We start from the raw sequence: 20977 nt of genomic DNA, 5'->3' as shown, positions 1-20977 counted from the left end.
GTAAAGCCATACCATGTCCATTCCAGACACTCCACAAGCAAACTCCCAGAAATTTCACTCACTTCAACAATGCCCCAGGGCCCCCCTACACCAGACAGAGATAACAGCTTTTGTTCCCTCACCTAACCCATGATAGCTGGGTCGGTATAGCCCTCTGGTGGCATAAACCAGCTGCTTCTTTCCCCTCCTCTGCAGACCTAAAATAAGTGACAAACCACTCCTCTGTTAAACAAGCCATGTCTATGCCAGGTTTTCCCAGCATGGGTGAGACACACTATGAGGTATAATTTTATTTCTACTCCTAACTAAAAGCAATACTGAAAATTTTTGTAATGTAGACCCAACTCTAAGCTGATTGCATATGCAGTCAAATTTGCATTTTAGTGGCGCATGTAAGCTTAAGCAAATTGGGAAACTACTAAACATTGAATTGCCACTATCACAGCGTTTTCTTTGTCAAAGACATCTTTTAAAAGGAATAACTACCTCTCCCCAAATCTCTTCTTTCTAATTTATTTATACACTAYCTTGGAATTTTTTTCAATCATGGAAATTAGATTTCATTAACTTACAAGAAATCTACTTTTCCAAAGGACAATAAGTTAATCCTCTACTGAAAGAATACAGAGAAATTTTCATTACTGCAGTGGCAATAGAATTGCACTGTTATGTTTATGAGTACAAAATGTAAGTTTATAGCTCCAGTGCAAAGAATGCTTAGAACTGTTATTAAACCACTTGCAGACAATTTTCATGATCAAGACATTTAAAATTTACTTTCAACCAAGACAAACTATTTTTTATGATTACAAAAAGCTAAATTAACACAGAACAGATTCAGTGTTTGGTTACAATAGTACAGAATTTACAATGGCATACAATTTTCATTTATAAAATATCAACAGATGCACTCTATTCCTTTCTTAAAAACACACTAACAATTTTGCCCTGTATCTATGTAATATTTTCTGCACCCATTAATCAATGTGTTTATAGACCAATTAGATATTCATTGAAATGCATATTGGGGGAAAGAAGTTACTTAAACTATTATGCAATATTGAAAAATTTCATGTTAATTTATTACTTACTGAAGAGATGCAAAATATTAAAGTTATTTGCACTTAAATGCAATTCTGCCTCCCTTTCCAATAAAAATTTCAAGTTCCTTTTTAGGAACTTCAATAGATTTAATCAACTTTCAGAATGTAAGCCTACTATTTTTGGCACCTGACTGAAAAGTCTGCTGGAAACCATTCATGTGGAATAGATGTTGACAGAGCCCTCACTTTAAAAGAGACAGGAATTCAGATTTGAACTCTGCTTTGTCCTCAAGGAGCAGGACTGGCAACATGTGGGGGCAGCAAGTGAGCAAAGCACAGCAGGGACAGGTGTTGGGATCCACAGTGTTCCTGTCCAGCTGGTTTACAGCACTTTGCTTCAAGATCAGAGCATCCTTTATCCCTTTAACTGAACTGATCTGATAGAGGTAAAGCAGTCTAAAACAACGCCACTGCAAGGTTTCCCCCTTATTTAAAAGTAGAATTCTAGTACAAAAAGAGATTAGAAGTGCTCTGTAAAATTGAGGGGTGTCTGTGTCTATAGTAACCAACTCTTCTGAGTTTAGAAATGTGTTTTCAAGGCTGAAAATCCTGAAGAGTTGGCTTGGGTCCTGAGACACAACTCTGGTCTTCTATATGCATTAGGAAGAAAATATGCAGGCAGAATTATTTACTTGTGTGAATCCATCACCTTCAGTTTACACTCAAAATTTCATCCAGATACTGCTTTGCCTTATAACATGCCCATGGTGACACCTGCACAACTACAATGAAGCCACGGGGTCTAATCATCTCTGCAGAGATGCTCCACACCTCCTCAACTCCCTTCTTCTTCATCATCCAAACAAAAAATTAGAAGCTTATAAAGCAATCTAAAGATGAACATACAGCTTTTGTATGACACTGTTGAGGAAACCTAAAGAACAGCATAAATACAAAGCAATTAAAAGTGGAGTCCCTCAGCAAGGGCAGTACATGTTTACAGCTCCAGTCACCCAAGGACAGATCTGTTGAGCAAGGTTGTGTAACTCACAACAATCATAGCAAAAGTTGGTACTATTTAGAGAACAGAGATTTCATTTACGAAAACTTATAGTTCCAAACAGTTACTCATTGCTTTAAAACTACTACACACAAGTTTTCAATAAGAAGCAGGATTTTAAATATATTGCTAGGAAATCCCTGTGCTTACTTTAATATTTTTTTTAATACTATGGTGGAGAACTTGACACAAATGTTTAAATGAATGAGAACTGCTACACAACAGAAATGTACAAGATGATACACTTCATTTAGTGTTACATTTTGGCAAGAGCAAGTGTCTTATTACTTCTTCAAGAAATGCCTCTCTTAGTCAAGCAGAAGTAACTCCCATGTGGGAGAGCAAGGACTATTATGTTACATGGTTTTACTGGAGATAATTCTTTACTAAACCAATCAGACCACATAATAACAGCATTCTAACACCAACTACAGGCCCTTGGAGACCAGTTTGTGTGTGGCCTAGATTTCATAGGCTTCTTTACAACAGATGTGTTGGATGAGGGTAGTGTTACTTCATATATTAACTTGTGTGCTCCTTTGGTAGAACAGCAGCATGACTTTAAATTCTGCCTCTCACATATTCTTCTTACAGAAACTGTGTGCCTTGTGCAAGGAGATGATAAATCTGAAATCAAAAAACCCACAGCAATTACAATTCATCRGTTTCTAAACCTCACGGGAAGTACCGATGATCTCTTGACAATGTGTCAACTMCATCTTTTCAGTTCATGTGTAAGAATACCCAGCTGTATGTTTAAGAATGCCCACGTACAAACAACTGTGCAGCTAAGTCCAAAAATTGTAAAAGGGCAACTATTTATATATCAAATAATTTCTCTTTGTTCCATAATAATATGCAAGCATAGAAACTGTATTTTTATAGAAGCATAAATGAAAATCAAATCCTAAAAGCTCTCCTGTCCAACAGATGCTAGAAAACTCCCATTAGCTGAAATACACCAGTCCAGGATTAAACAGGAAATAATCAGCTTTATGCCAAAGGAAGTGCCTCACCCTACAACTTTTTTATTTATAAAATACTGAATTGATGGAAAGCCACTTCCTAAATCTGTTCCACAGTAAAGTTATTGCTCCATCCAAAACAGGAAGGGTGAAGTTTATCTACAAAAGACTCTATGCTAATTCTCTTGTTAAAAATGCTTTAAATAATTTTTAGCTATGTCCACTGACCATAAAGGAAAGTGATATTCAGTTAAGTTTCAGGAGAAAGGGCTGCATATTAACAGCAATAATAAAATTACAAACCAATCTTTCTTGTCATAAAACCACAGAAATACTTTTATTAAATGTGCAATAGTTCAAAATCCACACAGATTGACTGTGTTGAAGTCAAGATCAAAAATGATACATTTGATTTTACCCAAAACTGACTTCTGATGATTTAGTTTTCCCTCAACAAAAGTCATCCCACTTTCAATTTCCACAAATATTCTCAGATTCAACAACATTCTGCATTAAGAGGGTTCATTTTTGTTCATGGGCAARACAGCATTTTATCCTGAGCTGGGGATTGCCTGTATCTTCTCTAACTGCACAATGAAAATAAGCAGCAATAGAAAAAAAACACCAAAAAAACCTCTTTCCAATTAAGAGCAACTCCAGGCAGATTAGTTGCACAGTTAACTGGCAGCAGCTTTGCTAATTTAAACTCAGAGCTCATGGATCCATGAATTTAACAATCAGTCCTTACATGAGAAGATTTCCTTCTCATCATTATATAAAGGACAACTATTTTTTTTTCTTCTTTAATGGTTAAAAAATGCTAAAGCAAGTTTGAAATTGCATGCCAAAGGGTAGGTGTTTTCATTAAACATGCAGCATAAAGAAAATACTACATAGAACAAGTAAACTACTGTATGTAATGGACAGCTTTTCAGAAAGGAAAAGCAACAGCTGCAAGAAGAGAAACAATTACTTCGATTACCAACATTTTATTGCTTAGTTTACATTAAACCTTACTGCTTCTGAAGGTTTAGAATTACTTCACACATTATATTAGCCTCACAAACCAGTTTTCTTAGTGCCTCAATAATGAATCAAACTTTTTCATGTCCAAGTCATTGTCCTGCCTTTACCCTTGAAATAGTCTCTCATCATTTACTTTAAGTACTCATTTCAAATCTCAAATCAAACAAAAGAGAAAGTAAATTAAGACCATATTTTTGARGACTTCTCTAATCTTCACTTAGCTTGTGGATAAGTATCTTTTTCCACATGCAGCTGTGACAGCTGAAAAGACTATTCCCCCTTCCCAGCTGTCAGCATCCCCATGCCAAAAACCATCACCCCACTTTTTGTGAGAGCCAGTAATATACAGGACTACCCCTAAAATGAATTCTTGGGCAAAACCAGTCTGATTAGCTCACATGCTAGGACATCAGTTGGGCTGTGGGGAGGAATCACCTATCCTGGGTGAGAAAGTGATGAGCAGCCATGGATGATATCTAAAGAGAGCATTTATCTATAGCTTTACACGAATGTGTCCACCTTGAGATGATCTGGAAACACTCACAGAACTTCCACCTAACCCAGACAGACAAAGCACACAGGATCTGTGTTTAAATGTTTGCATATCTTAGTATGTAACTTCAGACAAATATAAAATATACACAGAAACAGAACATAAAGCCTGCACAATGGCCAGGGTTGGAGCAGATCACAAAACTTGTATAATGAAGCCTCATTTCTTATAACAAATATATTCATTCCTTCTGTGTTTTTAGCATTCAACACACCAACTAGCTCTGTTTCTGAATCTGTTCCTACAACTCTAGTTATTTCCACACCAATTTGGAAGCAGAAATCTGATCCAAAAATTGGTAAAAACAGAAAGCATGTCTCTCCTTAAAGAGAAAGCCCCAAGGAGTAAAGAGTGTCTTTTATGGTTAGTAAATCATATGCCTTAGGGCAGCAACTACCAACTGTGGTTCCAAGGGAATGTAGTACAAGTTCCGCATTTATGGAGTGGATATACCACTGACTGTATCCCACAGTATCTGGAATTAATTATTCGATAAGTTTGGGTTACAGTCATAAGTAATATTGAAGAATCACAGCAATTAGCTGGTTCAGAAGAACTTGGAAATCACTGGTCCTTTTCATTGTGAAAAACAAGCCTATTTTCATTGTGAAAAACAAGAAGATAAAACATCTTCTAAGAACACTGGCTTTCTACAGTTTCCTTACAAGCTTTTCTTAATGAGATAGGTAAGCAAGGCTGAAGCATTTCAGCACAAGAACTGCTACCTATCAAACTCATTAAGGGAATGTCTGTCCTATACAATCCAGTGTTACTGGACATTTTCCAGAAGTTGTCTGATGGGTTGGGTGAACCGACAGAGGACAGACTAGGAACGAACTTGGCAAGATATGTGAACACACTCATGACTTTTTGAAGTGTTTGCTTGTCTTCAGATTCTGGCACCCACTGAAAAGGTTTGATTCTTTTCAAGCCTGGCTTCAGTCTGTCCTTATAAAAAGTATTTTGACTGAGAGAATAAATGGGGATCATCAAACACTGTTCTGTGTTGGGTTTCTTTTTGAGACAGTCTTTGAGAGCTTTAGTTCTGCATTCTTCAGACAGCTTAGAGCAACCTTCTGTGATCCCTGACACCTACAAATTTTGGTAGCAGCATGATGCAACAAATCCTCCAAGTAAAAATATAACAAGAGGTGTTTCCAGTACTCAAGAGATAAAACTCAGAATCACAGAATCATGAAGGCTGACCTTTAAGACCTTTAAGATTGAGTCCAGCTGTAAACATAACACTGCCAAGTGCACTACTAAACCTTGCTCCTATGTGCCACATCTACATATCTTTCAAATACCACCATGGCTAGTGATTCTACCACATCACTAGGCATGCTGCTCCAATGTTTGACAAGAGCTGTTTTGGTGAATTTTTCCCCATATCAAATCCAAAACTCCCCTGGTGCAACTTGGGGCCATTTCCTCTTGTCCTGTCATTTGTTACCTGGGAAAAGAGGCTGACCCCCACCTGGCTACAGCCTCCTTCCAGGCAGTTGTAGAGAGCAATAAGGTCTCCCCTGAGCCTCCTTTTCTCCAGGATAAACATCCCCAGCTCCCTCAGCTACTCCTCATAAGACTTGAGTTCCAGCCCCTTCACCAGCTCTGTTGCCCTTCTCTGGACCTGCTCCAGCACCTCAATGCCCTTCTCGTAGTGGGGGGCCCAGAACTGGACACAGGATTTGCCTCAGCAGCTCCCAGCACAGGGGGACAATCACTGCCCTGGTCCTGCTGGACTCACTGCTGCTGACACAAGGATACCAGCAGTCTAGACTCAGTCTTCTTGGATTTACTTCATGAAATACCTTATTTACCCTAACTATAAACAGGAAGGCTGATTATGGTATCAGTATTTGTTTATTAATAACAACAGTAAAGCATCATGTAAATTAAGAAGTCAATTAAAAAAATGGCTAGAACAAACTAGCAACTGCCCTCAAACCCTGTCAACTTCCTGCAGGTTACAGATTTGTTGAGTACCACCAGCAGCATTATGACTTATGGTCACTTCAGAGATACAGCAAATTCTGCCTCTGGCCAATGCTCCAATGTGAAGAACTTCACTCTGGTAAATCACACAGACAAATGAAGGAGTTGTTTAAATGGGCACTTCACAAAATTTCAAATTACCACCACCATGTCAATGATTTGAAGGAATTCCCAAATAATTAGAAAATCTGTCAAAAATCTGCAAAGACTATTACTTTGCCATTTTAACCTTACCTTTAAACATACATAGGACATAGTGTTAATAATCTAAAATAACTCATTTTAGAGCAACACCACACTAAGTAATTTCAAGTCAAACAGCTAAAATCAGGGGAAAGAGCAAGGCAATAAGGAGGTAATACAAAAGAAGATCTGAACTAGATAATGAAACTGGAAACCACTGAACTATAAATGAAAATATTTACTGGATAAAATGTACTGTTGCAACATAAACCTTTTATGCTGAATCTCTAAACAGAATAATAGCTGCTGCTGATAAAGTCTACTGATGCTGGATTGGAACAGTGTGTTTTGGATGGGAACAGCATGGAAAGAGAGCAGTGAAGTCTCTTTTGATAAGCAGAACTAAACAGTTTACTGCCTAAGATAATGGCAGGTTGCTAAAGGTCAAACACTTTAATGCAGCAGCCAAAAGAAACAGTACCATACCATTTACCTTTTAACCTTACYTTATACCAAATTATCACATTATCAAAAGATACAGAATACACAGAAGTTATTCATACAAAAATATCCTGAAAATAAGGCATTCCTTCCTTCACACAGACTTCCAGAACTTAAAAACAAAAACCAAACAAAAACAACCAAACAACAAAACACCCAAAACCCCACAAAAATACTAAACAGAACACAACCCCCACCACAACCACACCAAAAAAGCCCACAAAACAACTAAACCCAAACAAATAAAAAAAAATCAAGACAAAAAAACCCTGAATAGCTCATGCTAATAAAGACTGAACTGTACTGTCTGTAATCAAAATTAAATTAGGAAAAATATTTAATTACTTAGAACAGAGCAAGCCAAATTAAATAAAAAACAACAGTGAAAATGAATCACATTTTCTCATTTAAATTAGAAAGTACAGTGGGTTTTCTGTTCCTTAAAATCAGAGGTAGAAACACCGCAAACTTTCTATTTTCAAATCAGCTGATAAGGAATTTTGTTCTTTCAAGGATAAATATCCACAAAGAATTGATTTACATACTTAAATAAAATTTTATTTAATTTATATGGACTTAAGAGTACCATGGACTGTGTAAAATCATAACAGAAACTCTTCTAAGGAAAAAAAAAAGTTGTCTTCTCTAGGGTAAGTCAACAATTCACACTCTTGATGAAGAAAACACAACTAACACTTTCCATTGTTGGCTGCAATGCACCTAAACCCAATTTTAGAACTACTGCTTTGTTTTAACATAATCAATTTGTTCTCCTCATATTACTTTAACTTAGAATTAATCTTTTTCACTTGTTCACCTCTTTTTTTTGTTCTCCTTAGTTCATCACTGCTCAGCAAACTGTGCTGTGTACAAAGCCAAATCACTCTTCCTGCCCCAAAGATCCTGCAGTTGGCTAATAAATACCTAACAAAGAAACCACTACTATCTCTGACTACCTTCACCTCTCCCATAATTTTATCTGAGTCCTCCCCATTCCCTTAGCAAGTATTTACTCAAGCACTCGTACAACCCTAGCACCCTGAAAAACCAAAAATTCACTGAAAAGCATTTCAAGTCAATTGAATTAGCTGAACATCTTTGTATTAYCCTTGTGACAGAATTTAATGCATTTCTATCAAACACAACATATAAACATATAAGCAGGTATGTCCTATAACTACATGGGACTATTATCTAAAGAACAGAAACACTGCCCACTGTATATATAATGCACATATGCACACATTCTTTCAGGGCTTTAATATAATACAGCAGCTTTAAGGAATACAGTAAAAAACCACTCGCTTACTTATTACACCCACCTGCTGAGTGATACCTTGTGAAATCAATCTAAACATAGCAATGAAAGTTTGTACCCTTATACCCATAAAACCTTATCCAACACCAGACTCTGAGTATTCATACTCGGGTAACATGCTAAATGCCCGTGCCTCTTTTAAAATCTTAGCTGATCCACAACACATAAAATCAAGCTCAGCACTTTATCCCCAACAGACCTCTGCTCATCTCAATATAACTCCTCAGCAATATGCACATATGTTTTGTTAGGAATACTTAGAACAACCTTTACAGTAGATGAGATCGTTCTCTTTAGGATCACTGCTCTGGCTGCTTACTGTGACACGAGTAACACCTACACACATTAAAAGGCTTCAGCTCATTATAATGATTCATGCTTTTCTGGGGAGCAAAAAGTCCATCCTGCTTAAAGTAGAAAGCAACACTCCTAAAGCACAAGTTTTTTTAGTAACTCATCTGGGTCATGAAAGACCATATAATTACTTGCTTATCTTCACTTCTGATTTTAACAAAAACATAGCTGCAAAAAACCTCCTTCCATATCAGCATAAGAAAAAGTAAAATTGTACAGTGAGCTGTAGTTATGCCTAAGAGTAAATTTGACAAAAACTATGAAAAGCATAAAAAAAATAATCAGGGCATTTTTGAGCTACAGCTAGACCTACACTTGAGTAAGCAGATTGATAATTTCATTAAAAACTCTTTTTTACATTAAGTTACATTACATTTACAGCCTAGTTGGTGACAAATACAGTCAACTGGACCAAACAGACAAAGAACAACAGCAGTGAATAACATTTTATTTTATTTTTTAGTAAGCAATTTCAGGTACTTGATGCAGGAACGCTGCATTTCCTGCCTTACAAATGTAACTTCCGCAGACGCCTTGAGGGCATCCAGAGAGAAGACACCAAGCTGGAAGCATCTGACTGCTCCCCACTTGTTCCTGGCACCAGAAATAGCAGCAGGTTTTCTTGTATGATGTCGTGTCTCCACCCTCCAGCCAGGGAGAAACTCAGCTGCATTTTTGCCCATGGGCTTTAGAGCTTCTGTGGAATTAATTCCCATCTCCACCCATATTCCCCATCTCATTCCTTCCCCCACGCTCTTGGCTGCAGTTCCTAATCTTGGAAAAAAAAATATTTTTTTTCAACTGCAAGTCCAGTCCCACCCTTGTTCATTGCTTCCCACACTCAGTTACCAACCCTGCCTCTCCTGTCACCATAAATCCATTCATCTCTCCCAGATTTCCTCCACCCTCCAATTCAGAGGTCAGCTTATTCCTCCTCTACAAATAGTTCCATGCTCTCTCTTTTACAGAAACTCTTTGAATCCTTTTGTCCCTGCAAGGCAGGGACATCTCCAGTCCTCCTCCTCYCTTCCCTTTGGCATGGGTCCCAAGGTCCACATCTTGCCACACAAAAGAAACTTTGACATGAAGATCCCTAACTCACATGTCTCCCTAGACTGGTTTCTGTCCTTTCAATTTTGTGGGGGGAAAAAAGAAATTTTGTTGTGGGTGGAGGGCTGCACCAGTGTCACTGCGAAGAGCTAATGAGGCAAAGTCTCCATCCCCTTTGCTGGGAGAGCTACAGGTGAGACTGCACCACCAGCACAAGCCATTAATTCCACACTTCAGGGAGACTGCACCAGCTCACAGCTCCCCTCACATGAACAAAGAGACARCTTCATCTTAAACCACAGCAGAGTCTTCATTGCAACTCTCCTGTTCCGTGGCAGGTAACAGACACCTGCAAAAGGGCTTTCAGCTTTACCTCAGTGAGCTGGGCCTTGGTGTGGGAACATTTGTCTATAATTGCACATTTCCAGTTCATCACATTAGCTGACAGGCAGTGAAAATACTTGAATGAACTGTAAGAGGTTAGAGTTTGAATTGAAAGAGACCATKTAGTTTACCAAACTGAGCCATCTCACTACCAAAAATACTACTTACTGTGACTGCTTTTCGCTCTCAAGATCTACTCAAGAACTTAGGGGCCATCCTTTCACAATTAATCCACGTTTGGCTCTAACAGGCCAGATGAAAGAGGCTGTTCTGAGGGTTTCTAGTGATGCTTCCAGTGTTTCCAAGTGAGCTAAATCAAAAAATATGTAAAACTAGTCCTGTCAAAGTTAGAAGATGGGGAAGTGTCTTAAAGGAAGATGACAGTTCTGGTCATGGCAGCTTTAGAAACTGAACAAAAACGTTTTTTTAAATTTTATCTTCCCTATGATAAGAACAGTTACCGTGCAAATACCAAAGACTACAGCTTTCTATAGATTTCGGCCTGATGATTAAATAACTTTATCTAAAGCATTACTTTCAAGATACTGAATGTTCACAGACAGTAGTGGTTCAACACACAGCACAGGGTGGCTACTCACTTGCAGCAGCAGGCACATTTAAGGAAGCACACTGTGCTTAAGAGAACTAGTTAAATAAGTGTCTGCAAACGTCTCGTTCTTTTTCTTGATCTGATTCACGGTTAGGCCCACGAAGACTGCTGTACCAGCACAGGCAACAGTACAATATAGGGATGAAATTACAAAGTACTTTTTTGTGCAGGTGAAATCTGCGATGGTACAGGTTGGTTTTGACTGCAGCACTTGCTTAAGGGGGCTTCCTGATGTCTAAGGCATGCAATCTTACTACAGTCCCCCTTGGAACTCGAACAGTTTCTGTTACTGCCTATTTTCATAAAGCTTGTAACTATTATTCATCATGGTTTATGCTTAAATTGAATTTATCTGAAATCAGACAATAGAGTGAAAAGATACACAGCACAGATATTCTGTGATTGCATAAGATAGTTTCTCTAGGAAGCCAAGTTGAGAAGAAGCACAATAAAATGGGCAAATTTCCAGTTGAAGATGATCACTGAAAAGCTTGTGTCAGCATATCCTAATCTATTTATGATTTTGCATTTAAAAATGCTTATGTGGAGATTTTTTTTTTAATGTAGGTAGCACATGACCAAAAAAGTTAATACATACATTATCTACTATACTAAGGTGGTGAACTGCTTATAAGGTGTAATTATGGTCAGGTAAGCACACACAGTACCCACGTAAGTACAACATTTCATGTTGTAATGAAACCAAGTATTTAAGCTATCTGGAGTCAGGAGAAGGGGAAGATTGCAAATAAGCAAATGAAATCTTGGAGAAACAGTATCAAATCTATCTATTAAACACTATTATTGTCATTCAAAGCAGGACCTGAAGTTCAACAGTTCAGAAATATAATGTAAGAACAGTTCCTCTCAAGACGCATGAGAAGGTGAAGAACCACCAACAGCCCCTGACCCTCTTAACTTTGTCAGTATACACCTCCTGTGKTTTTTTCAAGTCAGGCTGATGCTATTAGCCTTTGCAAGTAAAAGTACCAATGTAAAACAGGCATACATAACCTTTGTCCTGTGGGGAATCTTGGCCCTTATTTTTCTGCCATATTTTGTGAAGCATGCCATTGTGGTATCCATACTAGTGTACGTCCAAACAATCACTGAAGACTCAAGTCACAACACCAATGTAAATGAGTGAAACAAAACAGGAAAGTGATCCTTTGTGGGTCAGCAATAAATGGGGATGTGCACTAGTCATTTATACTCCAAGATAAAAATCTCATGTATTCATAATCTTAACTTAGAGAAGAAAGCACATGCATAAGTAACTTGTGCAACAACAGATTATTTTTTCCCCATATAATTTAGGAAATTAAACTTTAGAAAAGTTCTCMATGCTGATGCCTTTGGAACTATAAGATTATCCTGTATTTTAAAGGTCAGAAATATTAACAGGTGTAGGTTACCCATTTTTATATACAGAGTTTAACCTACTCAATGAAACAACTGCCAAAAGAAAGAAGACATCAGGCTAGGTGAGGCATTGAGATACAGCATATAAATTTAAGAACCAAATGACAAATACAACTTGTCACCAAAGTGTCTTTAGTCACAGATTATCCTATATTTATACATGMATCAGTGTTGAATATAAATCMGATTACAAATGGATTAGAGGATTAAACTACAAGCACCAGGACAACTGTCATCTATAAAACAAGCTTCTATTATACAAAGGACAGTCTGTACAAACGACGCACAAACCCCTCAAAACTGTAGATTCATATTTCAGCAGATTCTCCCTACCTACAGGTTTTATGTGTGACACTCTTCTGTTGCTGTCTATTCCAACCTCCTGAGGCCTGAAAGTACTTGTCAGTGCAGAGAAATAGAAACCAGTTTCCATGCCAAACATCAAGTCCTTCCTGTCACTGACCTTCCTGCCACTACATTACATTTGCCACTTTCCATGGGTTTTTATGTTTGCTCAGGTACCACCTTCCCATCATGGTTTTATGAAACTTTTCTTTATGACACTGTGCTCCGTTTGCCCTATTAATATCTTGTTTTAAGCATCACTTGGGACTCCTGTATCCCAAGCCTTTCAGCAGATCAATGCAGAGACTGTATCAAGAATACTGACGGAGCTGCTGCAAAATCATCGTTGTGGGGGTAGAGATRCTAGACAGTAGTTCTTTGAGCTTGGGCTATTTCTGAGGGAATTTAAATTTGTGAATCTAATTACTAGGTACATGGAACTGATTCTGTTCTTATTCTGTTTCAACCCAGGAAGCAGCAAGTTTCCCTAATTACAATGCTAAAGAGACAGTAGGTTGTAAGAACAAAAAATATTTAAAACTTTAATACTCTGAGCATTGAGCCTACTGAGAGATAATTTTATCTTTAATCCTTAAAACAGTCCAAAAATAAAAATCACCACTGCTAACCTACTTCTCAAATCCAYAAATGCCCTTCTGTTAAAGCAAAAATAAGCTGGAGACAAAGTTGGAGGGAAGGATCTATCCTCTGAATTAAATCCATGTTAATAAAACCAACAACAAAACCCCACCACCAAAAAAAACCCTAACCAACAAACAAAAAAACGCAACCCACAAAAAAATAACCCTCAATCCCATAGAAACTACTGCCTTTATCAAGGCTCAGACAATTCATCATTTCTGGTTTTATCCTTCAGCATTTCCAGGTTTGCCAGTGTCAATTCTGCTTATCCTTTCAAGCATCTCAACTTCTGACAGTTTTTTCAGTAGGCAATATCTCAAAATTAATTCCTAATTATATATCAAGGCCCACACATTTTTAGTCAGTTTCTTTGCTTCCTAACACCTTTTCCAATCCTGTTGACACCCATCATCTCTTGAAACTAATCTTTCTTCTTTCCAGCCCACTCACTATCATAGTTTCCAAGTCTTCTTTCATCCTGTTTTGTTCTGGTTTCTCACAACAGAACCAAAAATTTAAAATCAAACAATCACTGCCAGCTTGATTGAAAAAAATGCTATTTAATAAATAAGTCCTTAGATTTTCACTTTATCTGACCAAGAAGTGGATCTTGTCTTTCAGATTTGAACAACCTTTTTTCATATTTCCTTTGGTTTCAACTAATTGCAATTCAAGCAATTTCAAGTACCTAACTACTAACCCTCCCTCATTTAAGTCTTCCAGAGATCTGTCACCAAATTTTACACCTGCAAATAATGTCTGTAAGCAAACAATCCTCTCTGAAATCCTGCAGTCTGCAGTGCTGCTTGATCACATAATGAAGTGCCACTACATCAAAAACTCTACATTTGTCAATGGGTTGAATATCCAGCATTTGGCAACTTTGAAATAATGTGATCGGCACAAGTGTAAAACAGTTTAAATTAAATAGCATCAGGCAAACATGATCTTCAACAGATAGTTAGTGGTGAAAGCTAAAGGTGAATTATATCTAATTCAAACTTTTCTATGAAATACYCTACTGTTACTGGATAAATACACACACTTCTGGTATTAAATTCTCTTAAAAGCATTTCCCTATGAGCACTGCATATTAAATAACACTTTTTATCAGCTTTCCAATGAAAAAACCTGCTGGCAAAAATCTGAAATGTGGTAATATCTTTCCTTATTAAACCATACCTTCAGGTGCTGAGTAAAATGAGTTGCACCGATTTTGCATATGCAGCAGTTTGCAATTATGAACACTGCAGCACACACCAAATAACCCATTAATGCCCGTAGAAAGGGAAAAGAACACAGCTGAGCAAGTGGAAAGTGAAGGATTCCAACTTCTAAACCATGGTGATCCTAGCACAAGGAAAGGAAAGTAGCTAAAGTTTTCATATCCTTTTACAAGTATCCTGCCTTTAAATAAAATCTATTTGTAAGGAGAATAAAATATACAATGAAGAAACTGACCAAATACTTCRATCATCTCCATCTTGTGGTTTCACAAACATGAAAACATGGATTTCTAACAAGCAGGTCATATTAAAAAAATTGAAAGACCCTAGCACCAAAAAAAGCCTTAAGGCAAGTGTGAAATCAAAAGCTCAAATAAGCATAACAATGTGACTGGCTTGATTTTGTAATGGTAAAAAGGAAGTCTAGAATCAATACTAAGAGATAGTAAAAAAATTAGCAGGTCAGAATTAGTATGAATGAAAAAGTGTCTAAGAATATGTAAAATGAAATAAATCACTTGACTTTTATACGTAACGAGAGGCTACAGATACAAGGAAACTAATAAACCACAGAAGCACRAAACAAGATCATAGGCAGATGATATAATTAAATAAAAGAGTTATCATCAATTTTTCTGAGAAGCTTAAGGCAAAATAACAAAACGTAAGACAAATGTTTTCTTGATTAGGAAAAAATAAATTAACACATTTAATTATAACTTACATTTAAATAAAATAAACATAAGCTCAGAGGAAGCATGATACATACTATGGTACCAACCAAACTGGACTGATGATTATGAGTCCATCATTAAGGCTGTGTCACTGTGTATTAAGTACAGAAGGTTTGAAGGACAACAGCAAAGCYAGGAGGGAGTGAAAATCTATGGCTTCCCTCTTTTACTCTTATCTGGCCTGTTACTCCGGTCTACTCCTGTCAGAAACAAAGCATGTCTAACCTCATCCACAATCAGAAATAATCCTTTAATGTGTTTTTAGCTACTGTTCCAGTTCCTTCAGCTTCACTTAACTCACCTACTTCTTAACTTATATTTTAATTACGGGATTTTTTCTAACCTAGATCATTTTGCCTGAAATGAGCAACAGCACGAGCAGACCAACAAGCTAATTTTAGGAAATGGTAACCAGTTTCCCAGGCTCTGCTGAAGTTAAAAGAAAAATACAACCAAGGACAACTCTGACTTCCTCCTTCATTCCTTCCTGGATACCCATTACTCCAACTTATAAATTTACTTATTTTCCTACAACTGCTAAAACTTAGATGCTTAATCCATCACATCCAAGACCTGCAAAACTTTTCCAATATATTCGCCATGAGCTTATCCCTAGTCAGGATGCAAAAGCTAGTTCATATTTATATCCTCTTTCACCTTTATACTGTTGAAGAACTGTAAGATAGTTTCATTTGAAGCAAAACAAAACTAGCAAACAGGAGGGGCTGGGCAGGGAGAAAGGCATACAGTAAACTCCCATACACTATACAAACTAGCTATTTTATTGTGACAAATGTCTCTTTAATTTTTTTATATTGATATTAAAACTAGAACTTTTTAAATGAAGTCCTTTCAATGTAAAGTATCACTCTGTTTGAGGTCAGTCTTCTCTCAGAGCAGCACCCCAAGAGAACAGAGTCCCATTAACAAGTGTTAAATACACACAAAGACAATTCAGCTATGCTGAGTTGTATATATGCTATATAGATCTTACCAGAACAACAGCAAAAATAAAGAAGGGGAACAAGAAACAGTTCTTCCCAAACTACACACTGGAACTGCTAAATCCTATTTTTCTTACTTAATAGTAATTTCTAGGTCAGAGATGTAAATAATTTACCTAATAAAGGAGTTAGACAGCAGATCAGGAAACAGAATTTGGATAGCCTGTTGATCCAGCCACACTCCCATTTTTCCTTCTTTCCATACATCATAACTATGAAATTCTGAACACAAGCATTTAAAAAAAAATCTCTGACTTTCAGCAGCTTCCAGCAAGAAGGCTGTCCCATTAGGGTAACAGATCATTAATACTACTGAGGACTCCTAACAAGCAATATTAATTTAGAAAGTCAACTAAAGAAGCAATTAATCTAAATGTGTAAACATTTAAAAATATTGTTCTGCTGAACATTTAAAAACATTGGCAAACAGAAAGCACAAAGTCAGCCAGTGATTCCATTAAGAATAAGAAAGCATGGATGAATATATTAATTCCTGTGCTTCCTCCTTAGATGCCTGAACTCTGGTGCTAGCCAAATTAAGTGTCAAATCTCATTCAGAAACTCAACAGTTTGGTTTTTTGCCAGAATCAAGGAGAGTAGTTGGTAAAATTGTCATTTGGCAAAATCTGTCTTCAGAAAAGAATAGATTTTCAGAGGTAATCCATGTCACTCCAACTTGAATATGCAACATGTAAGAAAAGTGGACACATAATAATGGACTAATTAACACAGTGCTGTAGACTTGATGTCTAGACAAGATAAGACATTTCAAGAATCCCTGCAACTCATGCTCATGAAGGAGGAACAAAGAGATAGCCTTTTGTGTAACACTGATGCTGAATAGCTCCAATTATAAATTTAACACCAGGGACATATTTGTCATCACTTCCGAAAAAAAGCCCACACTTCAGCACATTACATGCTGGTCCTTAATTATATAAAACCAGAAACTAAACAACTCCAAAATAATACCTTAACGCATAATACATGCTATTAAATGCAAAAGTATTTTAAAAGAGTGAAATGGTTACATTAGCAAACTACAGACATTCATTGATCTTGACATGCAGAAACAAAATTCACTGCTACACTGTTTTCAAGTAACCAGACCAATCTTTTAAGCATTTGTTTAATGGGGTTCTACTTCACCATGCTCAAATGCTCAGAGCACATATAACACTTTATATCAAAACTGTAAGTGTAAAGAAAAGAGGGAAATGCATGTTCAAAGGTCTAAGGAAACACCTAACCTCAAAGAACCTCAACCAAACAATCAAGAAACACCCCTACCCAGAAAGCTAATTATCTCACAATTTTGTTTTAAAAAAAACCTCCAAAGCTTATTACAAACAGAACATTAAAAAACATTTCATGGGTTATACTAAAATATGAGACATGCATTAATGTTGCAGAATTTCCATTCAGCGCAGAGGCACAAAGATTGAAATGACTCTGTACATGGATGGAAGGGAACAGTTTCCACAGTACAAGCCAAGCAAAAGTACCAGAAAAAACCTATTTTTCCGACCACAAAGGGGCAGAGCCAGAGGGTTTTAGGAAAGTCAACCCTTCCCTGAGAGCAGTAGAGCCCACTCCCAGCAGAGCAGATCCCAAAATCAGAGCACCACGGCAAGGAGCTGGGATTGTGCAGCTCAAGAATRGAGACAGGAAGCTGTCAAGAGAAGAGGTGAGCAGAAATTGTGTCCTTGGTGGAAAGAAACTGTGATGGCAGCTGACCTCAAGACACAGAGCAGTGAAACACTGAAAGAGGCTGTTCAGGGAAACAGCCGAGACTCCTCCAATGAAAATATGCAGGGTTCAATTTGACAGAGCCCCGAATGACCTGACCTAAGGACCTGTTTTGAGGAGATTGGCTCAAGTAAATCCCATGCAACTTGGATGTTTCCACAATAACATCACTATGCCTCTTGCTTTAAAGAGGAGATTAAAAACGTCCCAAGATCTGCAAGATCTACAGTTCAGAAATGTTTTCAAGCACCTGTGCATCTGCCACCATATCCTTTCTTTCCAAGTAATATTGGCACACTTCAAATTAAATATATCTATGCTTTGAAATTTTTCTAGTCCTAGAGTGACACAGATAACTCTTGTGTTCTCTGTTGAAAGAGTGTCTGGATTTTTCCAAGACTTTATCTGTGAGCAGAACTTCTAGTTTCCTCTCTTTCTGTCATATTTGCAAAATAACTGCAGACACCTTAAAGATAGTCATTATACAACAAACAGCAACTAGCACTTGGTTTGTCACTTTTTGTCCTGTCATTGCCAGAACACAAAGAACTTAATTTTTCCTCAAATTACATCATTTTACATGAATGTTCGCAGTAAGTTCCCCATCAAATAAATAATATACAAATACTTTCCTGTTGAGCCAGGGTGATCATTTACAATCACGCTTCATTTAAAATTCTGAAATTGGAAATCGTGTTATTGTAGCTTAGAGAAAAGGCAGAGGCAACTATTCAACAGAGTGATATGAGTGATACACAAGATATTGAGATGGGCTAATTTAAAACAGAACACCTGTATGAATATTTCATTCAATTGCTCAAGGGATTTTTGTGCTTGTTTTTCTGAAGAGAAATAACAGACTATACCACAAGCTGCCACCTCCCTTCTGCCCAGGGCATCAGACTGCCTGTTTCTCTGCTGCACAGCAATGGATTTGCTCATTGCAAYACCATGCATGATCTGTCAGCACAGCTTTTTGCCTCTGGGTTTTCCTGAAACAGAACCGTCCTACAAAGTAAAAATACATATTTGGAAAATTTTGCTCCTTATCCTGCTTGGAGCTTCAGAGGCATATAGATATGGAGACRGCAAAGCAAAGAAGGCTTTTTCAGGAGTCTGGAACAGCAGAAATACTTGGCAGTCAGGTTAGGAATAAATATGAACCAAAAAGCAAACATCACTAGATCTGATCTCCAAGGAAAATTCAAGAGACAGAAGTAGAAGTGATCCAATGGGTCAAGCGTTCTAATCAAACCTCCTCAAACTTCCTCAAACACTAGCTGGGCCCTCAGCAATTCTTTAACACATACCCAGTGGCACAAGCCCTGTCTGACTTCATTACCTTCTTATTTTAAATACCTTAACTGCATACCGAAAAACAACCTTTTGAAAACCTTGCTTTGCAGAAGGATTACAGCTTTGCCATTCTTGCAGCATAAGTCTTTGCAGTATTTTATTTTAGTAATCTTTCCACAAAATTACATTCCAGAAATACTACATTAAACACCTGAATGAAATTTAACTGAAAAGAAGTCCATAGAACAAAATAATTTTTCTGTCATTACCTGAGTCTTCAAGACAAATAATCAGAAATATATTATTAATAAGCTTTCTTATAAGTGTACTAGCTTACAGTTCACTTTAAAAATTTAAATGTTAAACTAGATTTACTTTTAGATGCTGAGAACTYGAAGTAAACAGAATAGTGTACAAATTTCCAGAGAGAGCCTGYACCACATACAGTAGAAAGATTCACACTATTTCATTAAGATGATTCATTATGATATTCATGATTATTAAAATTAGCAGGTTTATCACAACAGGTTTATATATCCAGAAAATTTGATTGCCAAACCAGAAGTTAATTTTAAATATTTATGTAAAAAGTATATAAATAATTTTCCAGTCTTAGTTTTTACTGATTTAATATCTTGTCTAGCTCTTAACAAATTCACAGTGCCTGGTTTATAAGAAAATAAGCATCTTGCTCAGTTGARTAAAATACTTCTAGCATCATTCTAGAATCTTATTTAAATTCTGCAGAAGCTGACAGTTTTAATATTCAAATCAACAACAGGAGAAACTGGTTCTGCAAATTCCAAATCTTTGCGTTATTCCTCAGGCTTTTCTGAGCTAAGATGCTAAAAGTATTCCATTTTACAGAACATAATCTAGACTTCCCTAGAATTAAGAGCAAATTCTACAAAACACAGTAACATTAGATCATATGGGAAACAATATTTGGATTTTATGACCAAATTTTCATCTGTTTTCACTATAACCCTGTCTTTAGGGCCTAGGGAAGTTTAATCAATCATAGATTCACCAGCCTCAGGCTAACTAATCACAACTGCTGTTTTTTAAAAATCTGCTCCTAGCCTACATTTTTTTTTCAGTTTGTCATTTTTAAAAAGTCCTAAGCTTATGCATTTGGTACTAGCTCTTTTAGGCCATATATGACCCTGCATTCAGACACACAGGGATAAACCAACTRCATCGTGGCTCTCATAGTTACAGAATGCTCAGCTGAGCTCCAAGCCAGGCAGACCCACACACATGGAAAGCCATGCCCATCATGAACATAATTATCCAAAGTTGGTATTAATAGAAGAAAAAAACCAAGATAAAAAAAAAAGAAAGAAAAAAGAAAAAAAACCAACACAAACACCACAATTATGTAGAAAGCTGTTTCTCAAGTGTCAATAAAAAGGAACAGTGTTACACCACAGGAAATAGCCTCACAGGTAACAGAACAAAGGCTACTAGACTTAAGAAACAGTTACTAGCTTGCAGAACTGCAGTTGTTGGATGTT

At 37.0% G+C, this 20977-nt stretch overlaps 1 protein-coding gene across 1 annotated transcript in view; it reads right to left on the bottom strand.

Moving 5' to 3' along the window:
* PPHLN1 (periphilin 1) overlaps window positions 1-20977 on the bottom strand; it is a 65824-nt gene that overhangs the window by 9056 nt on the left and 35791 nt on the right. The window lies entirely within an intron of this gene.

Source organism: Malurus melanocephalus, unplaced genomic scaffold, assembly GCF_030028575.1.
Source record: "Malurus melanocephalus ecotype Western Australia unplaced genomic scaffold, MMel_1.1 scaffold_60, whole genome shotgun sequence".
NCBI classification, from domain to species: Eukaryota; Metazoa; Chordata; class Aves; order Passeriformes; family Maluridae; genus Malurus; species Malurus melanocephalus.
This window is presented reverse-complemented; position numbering and strand designations above follow the sequence as displayed.